At 40.3% G+C, this 11,350-nt stretch overlaps 1 pseudogene; it reads left to right on the plus strand.

Moving 5' to 3' along the window:
- The first annotated feature begins 5,842 nt into the window (after positions 1-5,842).
- On the plus strand, positions 5,843-7,422 carry LOC137298789 (uncharacterized; annotated as a pseudogene).
- Positions 7,423-11,350: the final 3,928 nt, after the last annotated feature.

The following is an 11,350-nucleotide window of genomic DNA, read 5'->3' on the forward strand; positions in this document are numbered from 1 at the left end:
CGTTGGCAGTAATTGAGCGCGAACTTTGATCATCTCACTACCACATGTGGTCATTTTCTCATGGTCAGTATGGGTGGTGCAGGTGTTTACACGTGTACACTCATGAATTGACGTCACTGGTTAATACCTTGTTTGGACTAAAGTTTTTGTTTCAGAGAATTTAGTACTTTTCCGTGATGGACGTTGTGAACAGAACCTCTGAAGATTCTGTTTTGTAGATTTGTTCAACTGGAATCAGAACATGAGTGAGCGAAGAGAAAATAAACAATACTTTATGCTGAGACAGAAATCAGGTATTAGATACAGTAAACACATTTTGTGTCTACGATACCGCCTTGACTATGATTTGTAATTCTTATTTGTCGTGCATATATTGTAAATCAAAGATGAACGTTGATTCCCTTTGGACTGTCGGAAATGACATGGAATAAAGTGAAATGAACACTGAAGTGAACTTTTTGTCGATTACGAGGTTTTGGATGAACAGTTGAATTGGCTTTTTACGTACTTGCCTCAACTGGTCTCAGCTATTGCATTAGACTGGAGGCAAATGGTATGTTGACAAATCAGGTCTTTCATACTGATTGTGGACTATTGTCTTTTGGTTAGAACATTTCATCTCAATGTTTTGACGTGAACTAGCCTAATTCACTTTTCCATATGTATTGACTTGCTTGAACATTTCAATCAATGACTGGCAGGCGTGTTTCAGATTTGGTCTTCGATGCGAACTCTCTCGTTTGCAATTCATCTTTCAACCCGTCAGTATAAACCAGTCAGTGCCCGTTGAATCCATCTGTAATGTACAGCGAAAGGATTTTTGATTTTCTTGACCATTCGTTAATTGCTCACAACAAAGCTACGAGGAAAGATCTCCAGCCTAACTGAATCGACTCGTCATTTATCATAACATCAACATTTGTTCTTTTAATTGCTTTTACAAAGTGTAGCTATTTTTCAGTGTATAATTACATGGATGTATTTACCTGTTGGGAATACCCTGAATGATCACTGATAACATTTAAGTCCGCATCTCATGAACTCCTATGACAGTTGTCATATTAGTCGTAAATAGCTCAGGTACGCCTTAGATCTGACAGTAAGCCTTTTCCTTGTGCCAATAAGGCTTGAGTTGACAGTTGTGATTAACACATAATCGGAAATCACATTTAGAGCTTTCCTTTGTCGAGATGTCACGATATGCAAATGTGTTTTTCATTTTCACGAATGCCACAAGGAAAGTGTTACCAGGTCTCCCTATATAGGTGCGTTTTTAATCAGAAAACACACTGATGTTGGTAATAAGAGTGAATTTTGACCGAAGAACATGTTACCAAGACGGTAAAAATTATAATAGAAACACCACCTTGTGAGAACAAAATCTTGCATTTTACACACCGCCTTACATTTAGTCTTGTGCACAATTATTCTTCAATGCATCCGTACATATATACTGTTCTGATACAAACATATCCACAAGTACATTTTGCCTTTAGTCTATCAGTGAAATCTCTTCGTTTTGTTTGAACTGAATGTTCAGTTTGTCCGTGGTTGTCGGCAGAGGATTTATCGTCTCAATTTAGACCGAACCACAGATGTAACACGCATAACCCATTTAGCTGGGACGTACTCCACTGGACGTACTCCACTAGGTAATCTTAGGTGTTAGGTGACTGTCCTACTGTAAGGTTCAGGTGATAGGTAAGGTGACTAACATACTAAATCAGGGCATTTGTTAAGTGTCTGTGCTACTTTAGCAAGCCATATATGTGATGACAGTAAAATGAGAGAACCACGCCACCTGACGATGGTGCCGTTGTTTTGATTGGTTAATAATATCCTGCCTGGTGACGTCACACTACAATAGATGTAGCTCAACCCGACAATGCCTGTGCTTATGTATAGTCACGCCGCGTTAACATACTCATGTATGCTTATGGGCTATGGAGGTTATAGTAAATTGGTTCAACACTACCGGTACACATCGCTCCCGCCTAAGGTACTTTGTTTACACAGCGGCTGTACCTCAAGTGTGTTTACAAAATGTATTAGTCAAGTTTTGATTTATTTATATCGTAGAGTGCATAAAGTGAGTGTATCTAACCTATAGAAGCATCAACATTTACATGAGTGTACAACTAGTTAAACATGAATTCACTACTATTAGATCGCAAATGCAGTGAAGCCAAATTTAAGAAAGTAGGTCGCACTAAGCAGCTCGAATTTGAATTGCTTCACTTAGTCATCACTTGTCTATAACAGCACTCGGCCACACTGGGTTGAGTGAACAGCAGAGAGGAAACAATATCAGACCCTTTAATATCAGTCTACCCAATCATATCATAGAAGTAAACATTGTTAGAACCTTCAATGTCGGAGCAATCCATGCTTGCCATAAAAGGCGACTCAGCTTGTCGTAAGAGGCGACTAACGGGATCGGGTGGTCAGGCTTGCTGACTTGGTTGACACATGTCATTGGTTCCCAATTGCGCAGATCGATGCTCATGCTGTTGATCACTGGATTGTCTGGTCGGTGAGTGCGTCATCGTATCATAAACAAACCCTCTGAATTGCTGCGATAACGCGTGATCTAGACATATTTCTCACAAGGCATTCCACTGGCTCCACAGAGCGGGGCTTTGAGTAACGGTTGGCCGAGTTAAAGATAAAGGGGTGATTTACTGACCTATTTAACGTTACTAGGCTTACCCTAAGAATGAATATTACATCGTAACCCCCTGGCTGAAATAAACACTTCCCCCGCTGACTTTTGTGAAAGGTTATGCTCTTTTCAAATCACTCCAGCTGAAGACGTGTGAGGAATAGGACGTAAGAAGTGAACTCGCTACGCTGACATTGCATCAGAAAACCTGCCTTATTTGTCATTTCATCTGCTGTCGCCGCTCGAGCAGGACGCGTTTTTTCAAGCTCTCGGGAGACGGATACATTGTTGCTCTCAACTTCTCTGTAACCGTTAGCGCGAAACAGGTTAAAATCGGCTTTGTGTTTACGGCTTGGTATGAATGAATTATCACCTTTGCTTTAAAATTATTGTATTTATCTGTTTTAGTTATACATCCCCACGTAACTTCTATATGTTGCTAGTGAGTGAGAATTATTTTTGTTCATTCACCGGCAAGGAAGGCTGACTGCTGGTTCTAAACCCGACTGTATGAGAATAATGGAAGTGTAAATGTCTCATATGGAGGTCGCTCCCTGTTCACTTCGAACTGAGTAAGTCATGGTAAATGAGAAAGTGTCCCCATTCAAATGATGCGAGAACCTGGTCTCTGATGTTCGCAATGCATCTTGAATAGAGTTACTGAAACCAGCTCTCAGTGACTAAGGGAATTCTCATTATGACGTGACTCACTCATTAGTGTTAGACAGATACATGACACAAACGTGCTGACATTTCTACTATGTTTGCCTAGATGATAATGCTTTGAATATGTTGTTAGCATGATTAGTTTAGCAAATGTATTTCCTACTGGAACTGTCTTTAAGGTTTTACATATACTCTATTCTTATGTATAGTATATGAATGAGGTGGTAGTTGATAGCGCATTCGTCATCTTACTTAATGTTTATGTGATTATCGTTGATATATACACCGGCTAGGGGCGGTCGACTGTTGGTTCTGAACCCGACTGTATGAGAATAATGGAAGTGTATTTCTCATATGGAGGTCACCCCTTAGCCCACTTCGAAATGAGTTAGTTATGGTAAATGAGAGAGTGTCCCCGTTCAAATGATAAGAGAACCTGTTCTATGATGTTCGCAATGCATCTTTGAATAGAGTTACTGAAAACCAGCTCCCAGTTTCTAAGGGGATTCTCATTATGACGTGACTCACTCATTAGTGTTAGACAGATTACTTAATTTGAATGGATGTGCAAATGTTTTAACAGGTGAGACATGTCTGAACTAAGTATGACGATAACATTGTTGAGGGGAGGGGGTAAAGTACTGTTTGCTTTTTGTGTAACATAAGGCGTGTGCATATGAACTACATAGCATGAACTCGTCCTTTACGATGCGTGTAAAAAAGCTTGCATAAGATTAAAATTTCATTTCCTAACCAACAGCTGAACAAATCGAATGTTTTTGAAGAGCTGTCTCACAGAAACAACTGATACCTATCACCATGAGGTAAGAGCCAGTCTATTTCCTTCGATTAGTTTCATCTGTATATTCAAAGTAAAACCTCAAATATATATTGTAATATTTAAATATGTACATCACTCCAGAATGCCCAGATTCAGGATAAACTTCGGGCCGAGTATAAATCTCGTTTAAAGAAAATCTGGAGCTCCGAGCTAAATGCTCGAAACAAGGTCAAAGCCACCAATACTTTTGTTGTGCCAGTCCTCTCCTATTCCTTTGGAGTAGGTGATTGGACAAAACAAGACATCCAGGGTCTTGACCGCCTGACCAGAAGGATCATGTCTGATAGCAGAGCACACCACCCTCGTTCCTCTCTTAATCGTTCATACATGCCAATCAATTCAGGAGGTCGGGGTTTGATTAATGTGGAAGCTCTTCATGATAGAATTATTTTGTGCACTTTTGCACATATTTATTTATCGGATGATCCTCTGGTGATGCACGTCAAGACTCACGATGAAAGCAAGGAATTCCACAGCTATTTTAAGCGTGCCAAGGTTGTTGGACACAATCCGAAATTTGAAGTTGATTTTGTTGATGGCAATGTACTGCTGGACGGTAAAGCGATGGGAGTAAACCAGGTGAAGTCTTTCACCAAGTCTGCCCAGAGTCGGTCCTTTGTGGAGAAGCTGTCTGAGAAGCCATTACATCGTGTGTACATGCAGTGTGTGGAACAGAACAGCAATCCAACCGTCTCCTTCGCCTGGATGAAGTCGGCTGGTCTCAAATGTGAAACTGAGGGCTTCCTTTTTGCTGCTCAGGACCAGTCACTTCCCAGTCGCAATCGCCAGAATGTTATTCTTAAAGAAAATATCAATATGAAATGTCGTCTTTGCAATGAATTTACAGAGACTGTCCAACACCTTGTCAGTGGATGCCCTTCCTTGGCACAAACAGCATATCTTAAAAGACACGATGGCATGGTTCGCTGCTTTTACTATCGTCTCTGCCATGCCTGTGGTTTTGACTCCGAGGTCCATCCATGGTATGACCCTGAACATGTCCAGGGCGTCCTGGAAAATGATGCTTTTAAACTTCTCTGGAATAGGCCAATATACAGCCTGAGACGAATTCCAGCCAACAAACCTGATCTTGTTCTTTTCGATAAAGCAAATGAAAATATTTATATCATAGAATTTTCTGTCCCTTTTGACAGCAATGTGATTGGCAAGATTCAGGAAAAGCATGATAAATATGCGGACCTCGCCTTTGAAATGTCTCGCCTGTATCCTAAGTACACTGTCGTCAGGCTCCCCATTGTTCTCGGTGCCCTTGGTTTGGTACCTCCTGATCTCTTGGCGCAGATCAGGAGAGTGCCCGGGTTCTCCACAGGGAGCACAGCCCTTCTGACAATCTGGGTAATGCAGAAGGCTGCAGTGTTGGGGAGCCTCCATATTCTCCGGAAAGTTCTTGGTGGGTTCGACTAGGCAGTGTTTCCTGGGAGAAGTCCCATTCGCTGTCTGGGCTGCATGTAGAGGGGGTGAGGGCCCTGAGCTGATGATGAGCTTGACCAGCCTGACTGTGCCAGGATCACCCAAACCCTCTCTGCTGCATTTTAATCTTAATCTGTAAAACATATGATAATAATATAGTTTCTATATTAGCAAATGTACTGAGATAATAATGTTTTGAGAAAAGTGCACATTTTCACCATTTAGTTTAACATTCCTTTTAGATGGAGCAGAAGCGAGATTTCCTCAACAATGTGCAATCCATACAAGAGCTGGAAAAATGGGCTTCGAATCACACCACTGCACAAATGATCCCGAAGTAAATCTAAAACGCATTGAACTGATAGCCACCCGAAGTGTGAAAACGTCAGAGCAGTGTACTCAACAGCAACCTACACATTACATGCTGCACCACTGTCATCTGTGTAATAGAACATTCACACACAATAAATCCCTTTTGCGTCATGTTCGCACCGTACATGATAACCAGCGATTTCAATGCGAGCAGTGTAAGAAGTCTTATTCTCGCCTCGATGCACTTCAAGGCCATAGCTGTCAGCAGTCCACTTTGAAGAGAAAACAAACTTCATCAGGGCCTGCAGCTAAACGTCCATGTCTGCAGTCAGAGGAAACCTCCCCTGCAGCACGTTTTGACACCTGTATTTGGTGTGGGCACTTCAAGTGCCTACTGCCGGGGAAACGATTTTGTGAATATTGTTCACATAATGGAAGGGAATGTAAAAGCTGTCGGAGGCCTTTGGGAGAACGATTTTTTGGTAACAATGTACACGAATGCGACTCGTGCCTAAGACGGCGTGAGAGGTATCAAGCCAGGCGTGTTAACCAGTACGGAGGAGGTCAAAGGTCAACCTTAGAGGGGACACTGAGGACGACAACACTGACTCCAAACCAAGCTAATGATGTAGACATTCTCAAATATCTTGCAGATGAAGAGACAAACATTGTCGATATTCTTCATAATTTTTTGTTGGAGAAGAAAGGTATGAAATGGTTCCTCACCCTCAAATTAAGTTATATCAAATATGACGAAAATAATCAAAGTCATTTGGCAGAGCCTGTTCTGAGAACAACAAATTTGTGGGTAACAAACTTAGCAGAAGTCAATGAGCAGTTAGCCGAGGCTTTCCAAAAGTTGTACTCTTCTGCTCAGGAGATTCAGGCTGAGGGGAGTGGATGGATCCTAGATCACATCATACATGTGGAAGTAAACACAGCTGAGTATGTTCCCTTGTCGGCATCCAGTTTCATTCCTTTACCAAATTATTTGAAAAGCAAAACAGCTATTGTGAATATTCAAAACAATGATCAGAAATGTTTTGTTTGGTCTATTCTTGCAGCTTTGCATCCATTATCATTCAAAGATCATGCCAACAGAGTTTCAAAATATGTTGCCTATGAATCAGAACTGAACATGTGGGGGATTGACAATATTTCTGTTAATGTGTATGGTTATGAGGAGAAGGATGGTGTGTTTCCTCTACATGTCAGTAAGCTCTTGTGTGATAAAACAGTAGATCTATTACTGTTGAATCAGGATGAAAAGAGACATTTTTGTTTGATAAGAAACTTTAGCAGATTAATGGGAGACCGATCAAAGCATAATGGAACTGCTTTTTACTGTAGACATTGTCTTCACGGCTTCACACGAAAGGATTTGTTAGAAAACCATACACCCATTTGCTATGACCATAAAATGCAGAAAATCAAAATGCCTGAGGGGGAAAAGGCATGGGTTAAATTCAAAAACATACAAAATCAGCTCCGAGTGCCCCTTGCTGGCTAGGAAGGATCTCACTTTCTTGTTATCAAATTCGCGACCTTTGTCAGACATTATGATATTTGGTAGAGTACCTCTGGAAAATATCCTCTTCGGTGCTTTAATGACAGCATCTGGAGTTTTAGTTTTCAATGGTTCTACCCACAGAAAACGAGTAAACACATTGATAACTATCAGTCAATATTTCACTCCATCATTTTCTGAAGCAATATTTGAAACATCAGCCAAATCAATATCCCAGCGATCATTCAATCCTGTAGCTATCACTCTGTTCCGTTTGGATCTGTATCTCAGAGGTCGCTGAAGTGAATAGCCATCTTGAGATGCGAGCCATTTCTTGATGTGATGTAAACTGATTTCAAATTTGCCATCCTTTTTCACCATGTGATATAACTTATAATTAGTTGGACCCGAGAAGGAGGCTGGATGTTTGGGATTAAAGTAAATACTAGACAAATAGTCCTCCCATTCTTCAGCTGGCATGATTACGTGTTAAATGAGGTATAATGATACAAAACCCATATTTATAAGCTAACACAACACTTTCTCAACTCTCCATATGGAATCTCATGACATGCTAACTCTTCCAAGTTCATTATGTGACCTACTTCTCATTGAAAGAATGTTGTCCTATTGATAGCTACGTGAGGGTTTCCCAAATATTGTACAACCGTTAGAAACAGACATGTATCTATTTTTAGACTGACGTCATCTGACAGGATATTATTAACCAATCAAAACAACGGCACCATCGTCAGGTGGCGTGGTTCTCTCAATTTACTATCATCACATATGTTAGGTGTTTAGTTGTAAGGTGACTGTCCTACTTTAACAGGTCACTTGTAGGGAGACTGTCATACTGCATGACGTCATATGTAAGGCGACTGTCCTACGTATCAGGACATATGCTAGGTGACTGTCCTACTGTATCAGGTCCTTCGTTGGGTACCTATCCTACTGCATCAGCCCATGTATTAAGTGACTGTCCTACTGTGTCAGGTCATTTCTTAGGTGACTGTCCTGCTAAGTCAGGTCATTTGTTAGGTGACTATCATAATATATGAGGTGATTTGTTAGATGAATGTCCTACTGTATCATGTCAATAAAGGTGACTGGCTGCCTTGTTAAATGCCATCCTTGATATCTCATCACTGATGCCTGGATGAATAATCCATGAATTTCATTTGTCCACCCCCTTACAAATGTAGGACTAAAATGTTTCTCCTGCTGTTTCCTTATAACACTTCACATGCACGTATTTCACGTGTACTTTTACTGTTTCCTATTTGTCCACCTCCGAATTAAACAAGGAAACAAACACAGCATTAGCTTACATACATGAAATCTGGCCACACATCACAACCTCTAGACAAACTATATCATACATACATGAACACTGGCCACACATCACAACCTCTAGACAAACTATATCATACATACATGAACACTGGCAACACATCACAGCCCCTAGACAAACTAAATCCTACATACATGAAATCTGGCCACACATCACAACCTCTAGACAAACTATATCATACATACATGAACACTGGCCACACATCACAACCTCTAGACAAACTATATCATACATACATGAACACTGGCCACACATCACAACCTCTAGACAAACTAAATCCTACATACATGAAATCTGGCCACACATCACAACCTGTAGACAAACTAAATCCTACATACATGAAATCTGGCCACACATCACAACCTCTAGACAAACTAAATCCTACATACATGAACACTGGCCACACATCACAACCTGTAGACAAACTAAATCCTACATACATGAACACTGGCCACACATCACAACCTCTAGACAAACTAAATCCTACATACATGAAATCTGGCCAGTCATCACAACCTCTAGACAAACTAAATCCTACATACATGAAATCTGGCCACACATCACAACCTGTAGACAAACTAAATCCTACATACATGAAATCTGGCCAGTCATCACAACCTGTAGACAAACTAAATCCTACATACATGAAATCTGGCCACACATCACAACCTCTAGACAAACTAAATCCTACATACATGAAATCTGGCCACACATCACAACCTGTAGACAAACTAAATCCTACATACATGAAATCTGGCCACACATCACAACCTGTAGACAAACTAAATCCTACATACATGAAATCTGGCCACACATCACAACCTGTAGACAAACTAAATCCTACATACATGAAATCTGGCCAGTCATCACAACCTGTAGACAAACTAAATCCTACATACATGAAATCTGGCCACACATCACAACCTCTAGACAAACTAAATCCTACATACATGAAATCTGGCCACACATCACAACCTGTAGACAAACTAAATCCTACATACATGAAATCTGGCCACACATCACAACCTCTAGACAAACTAAATCCTACATACATGAAATCTGGCCACACATCACAACCTCTAGACAAACTAAATCCTACATGCATGAACACTGGTCACACATCACAACCTCTAGACAAACTAAATCCTACATACATGAAATCTGGCCACACATCACAACCTCTAGACAAACTAAATCCTACATACATGAACACTGGCCACACATCACAACCTCTAGACAAACTAAATCCTACATACATGAAATCTGGCCACACATCACAACCTCTAAACAAACTAAATCCTACATACATGAACACTGGCCACACATCATAACCTCTAGTCAAACTAAATCACTCAGTCTCCCAGACAAGCAATCAAGTATCATGACATAGAGACAAAACGCCATGGACTGCACGCCAAACACAATAACATTTTAATTGTTATATGCATACTAAGCGGGCTTCATGCAATATGAGACAGAACGCCCAAAAATGACACAAACTACTGTAACTGAGGTAACGTTATCGGAATTCAGACCCCCACCAAGCGATTTCAACTAAATGTATGTAAAATCCTCCACCATAAGATGACAACAATGGCGGGAAGTTGGTATTGCTGGTTGACACGTATTCTCAGTTTGATCTTCTGTATATTAAAATTTGAGGTATTTTCTCTGATGACACTTTTGATTCAATTCAGCTGGCAATATTTCACTTTTGTATTATATATCGTTTTCCATGATGTTGGTCTCAGGATTGTTTGGGTATATCTCTAACGTTTACACCGCCATATATATTGTTGAGTGCGGCGGTAAACAACAAAACTGGATTGACTCTAGATGTAAGGGCAGAGATATAAACCAAATGAATGCAGATTTGTAGATGTTTTCACAGGTCACAATGCATATTGTGCATATTTATTGAAAGATGCATATTTACGTGCATGTTTATTGAAAGGTGAGAATTCTACAGTTTGTATCCCGTATGATAAAAGAATCACGGTCGATTCTGTTTTGCTTAATTGTATTGAATGTAGGGATGAATACCGTATCAAAGTAGTCAAGAACATTATAGTTCAGTCTCATGTAATTTTGTGTTTTTCAAAAGAAACATCGCATTCACTTACGTTGAACAAAACCCTATTCTATATAACGGCTAATATGTGATTATTAGCTCGGAAACAGATATTGTCTTGCTGTGCTATCTGTGGGGGTATAAATAAGGTAAACATACTGTTTCCCTGAAAGGATACGGGGACCATCAAATTCACAATGTACCCACATCTGCCTGTACTTTAACTGAAGACTATGCAACAATCACTAGTAACTAGGAAACCGGTGAAAATACTGCTGTGAACCGACTTTGGCTCATATTAGCATAATTGGTGTTGAGGCTCGTATCCCACTTGCGTAGATCGATGTTCATGCTGTTGGTCACTGGATATTCTGAAGCACATTTGATTATTTGGCGACCGCCCCATATATCTGAACTATTTCTGACTGCGGCGTAAAACTATATTCATTCTTATTAACATGCTATTTTTGTGCCATTCTTTACGCGCTGATGCACTCTTGAAGGAA

This window comes from Haliotis asinina, chromosome 10 (assembly GCF_037392515.1).
Source record: "Haliotis asinina isolate JCU_RB_2024 chromosome 10, JCU_Hal_asi_v2, whole genome shotgun sequence".
Classification (NCBI taxonomy): domain Eukaryota; kingdom Metazoa; phylum Mollusca; class Gastropoda; order Lepetellida; family Haliotidae; genus Haliotis; species Haliotis asinina.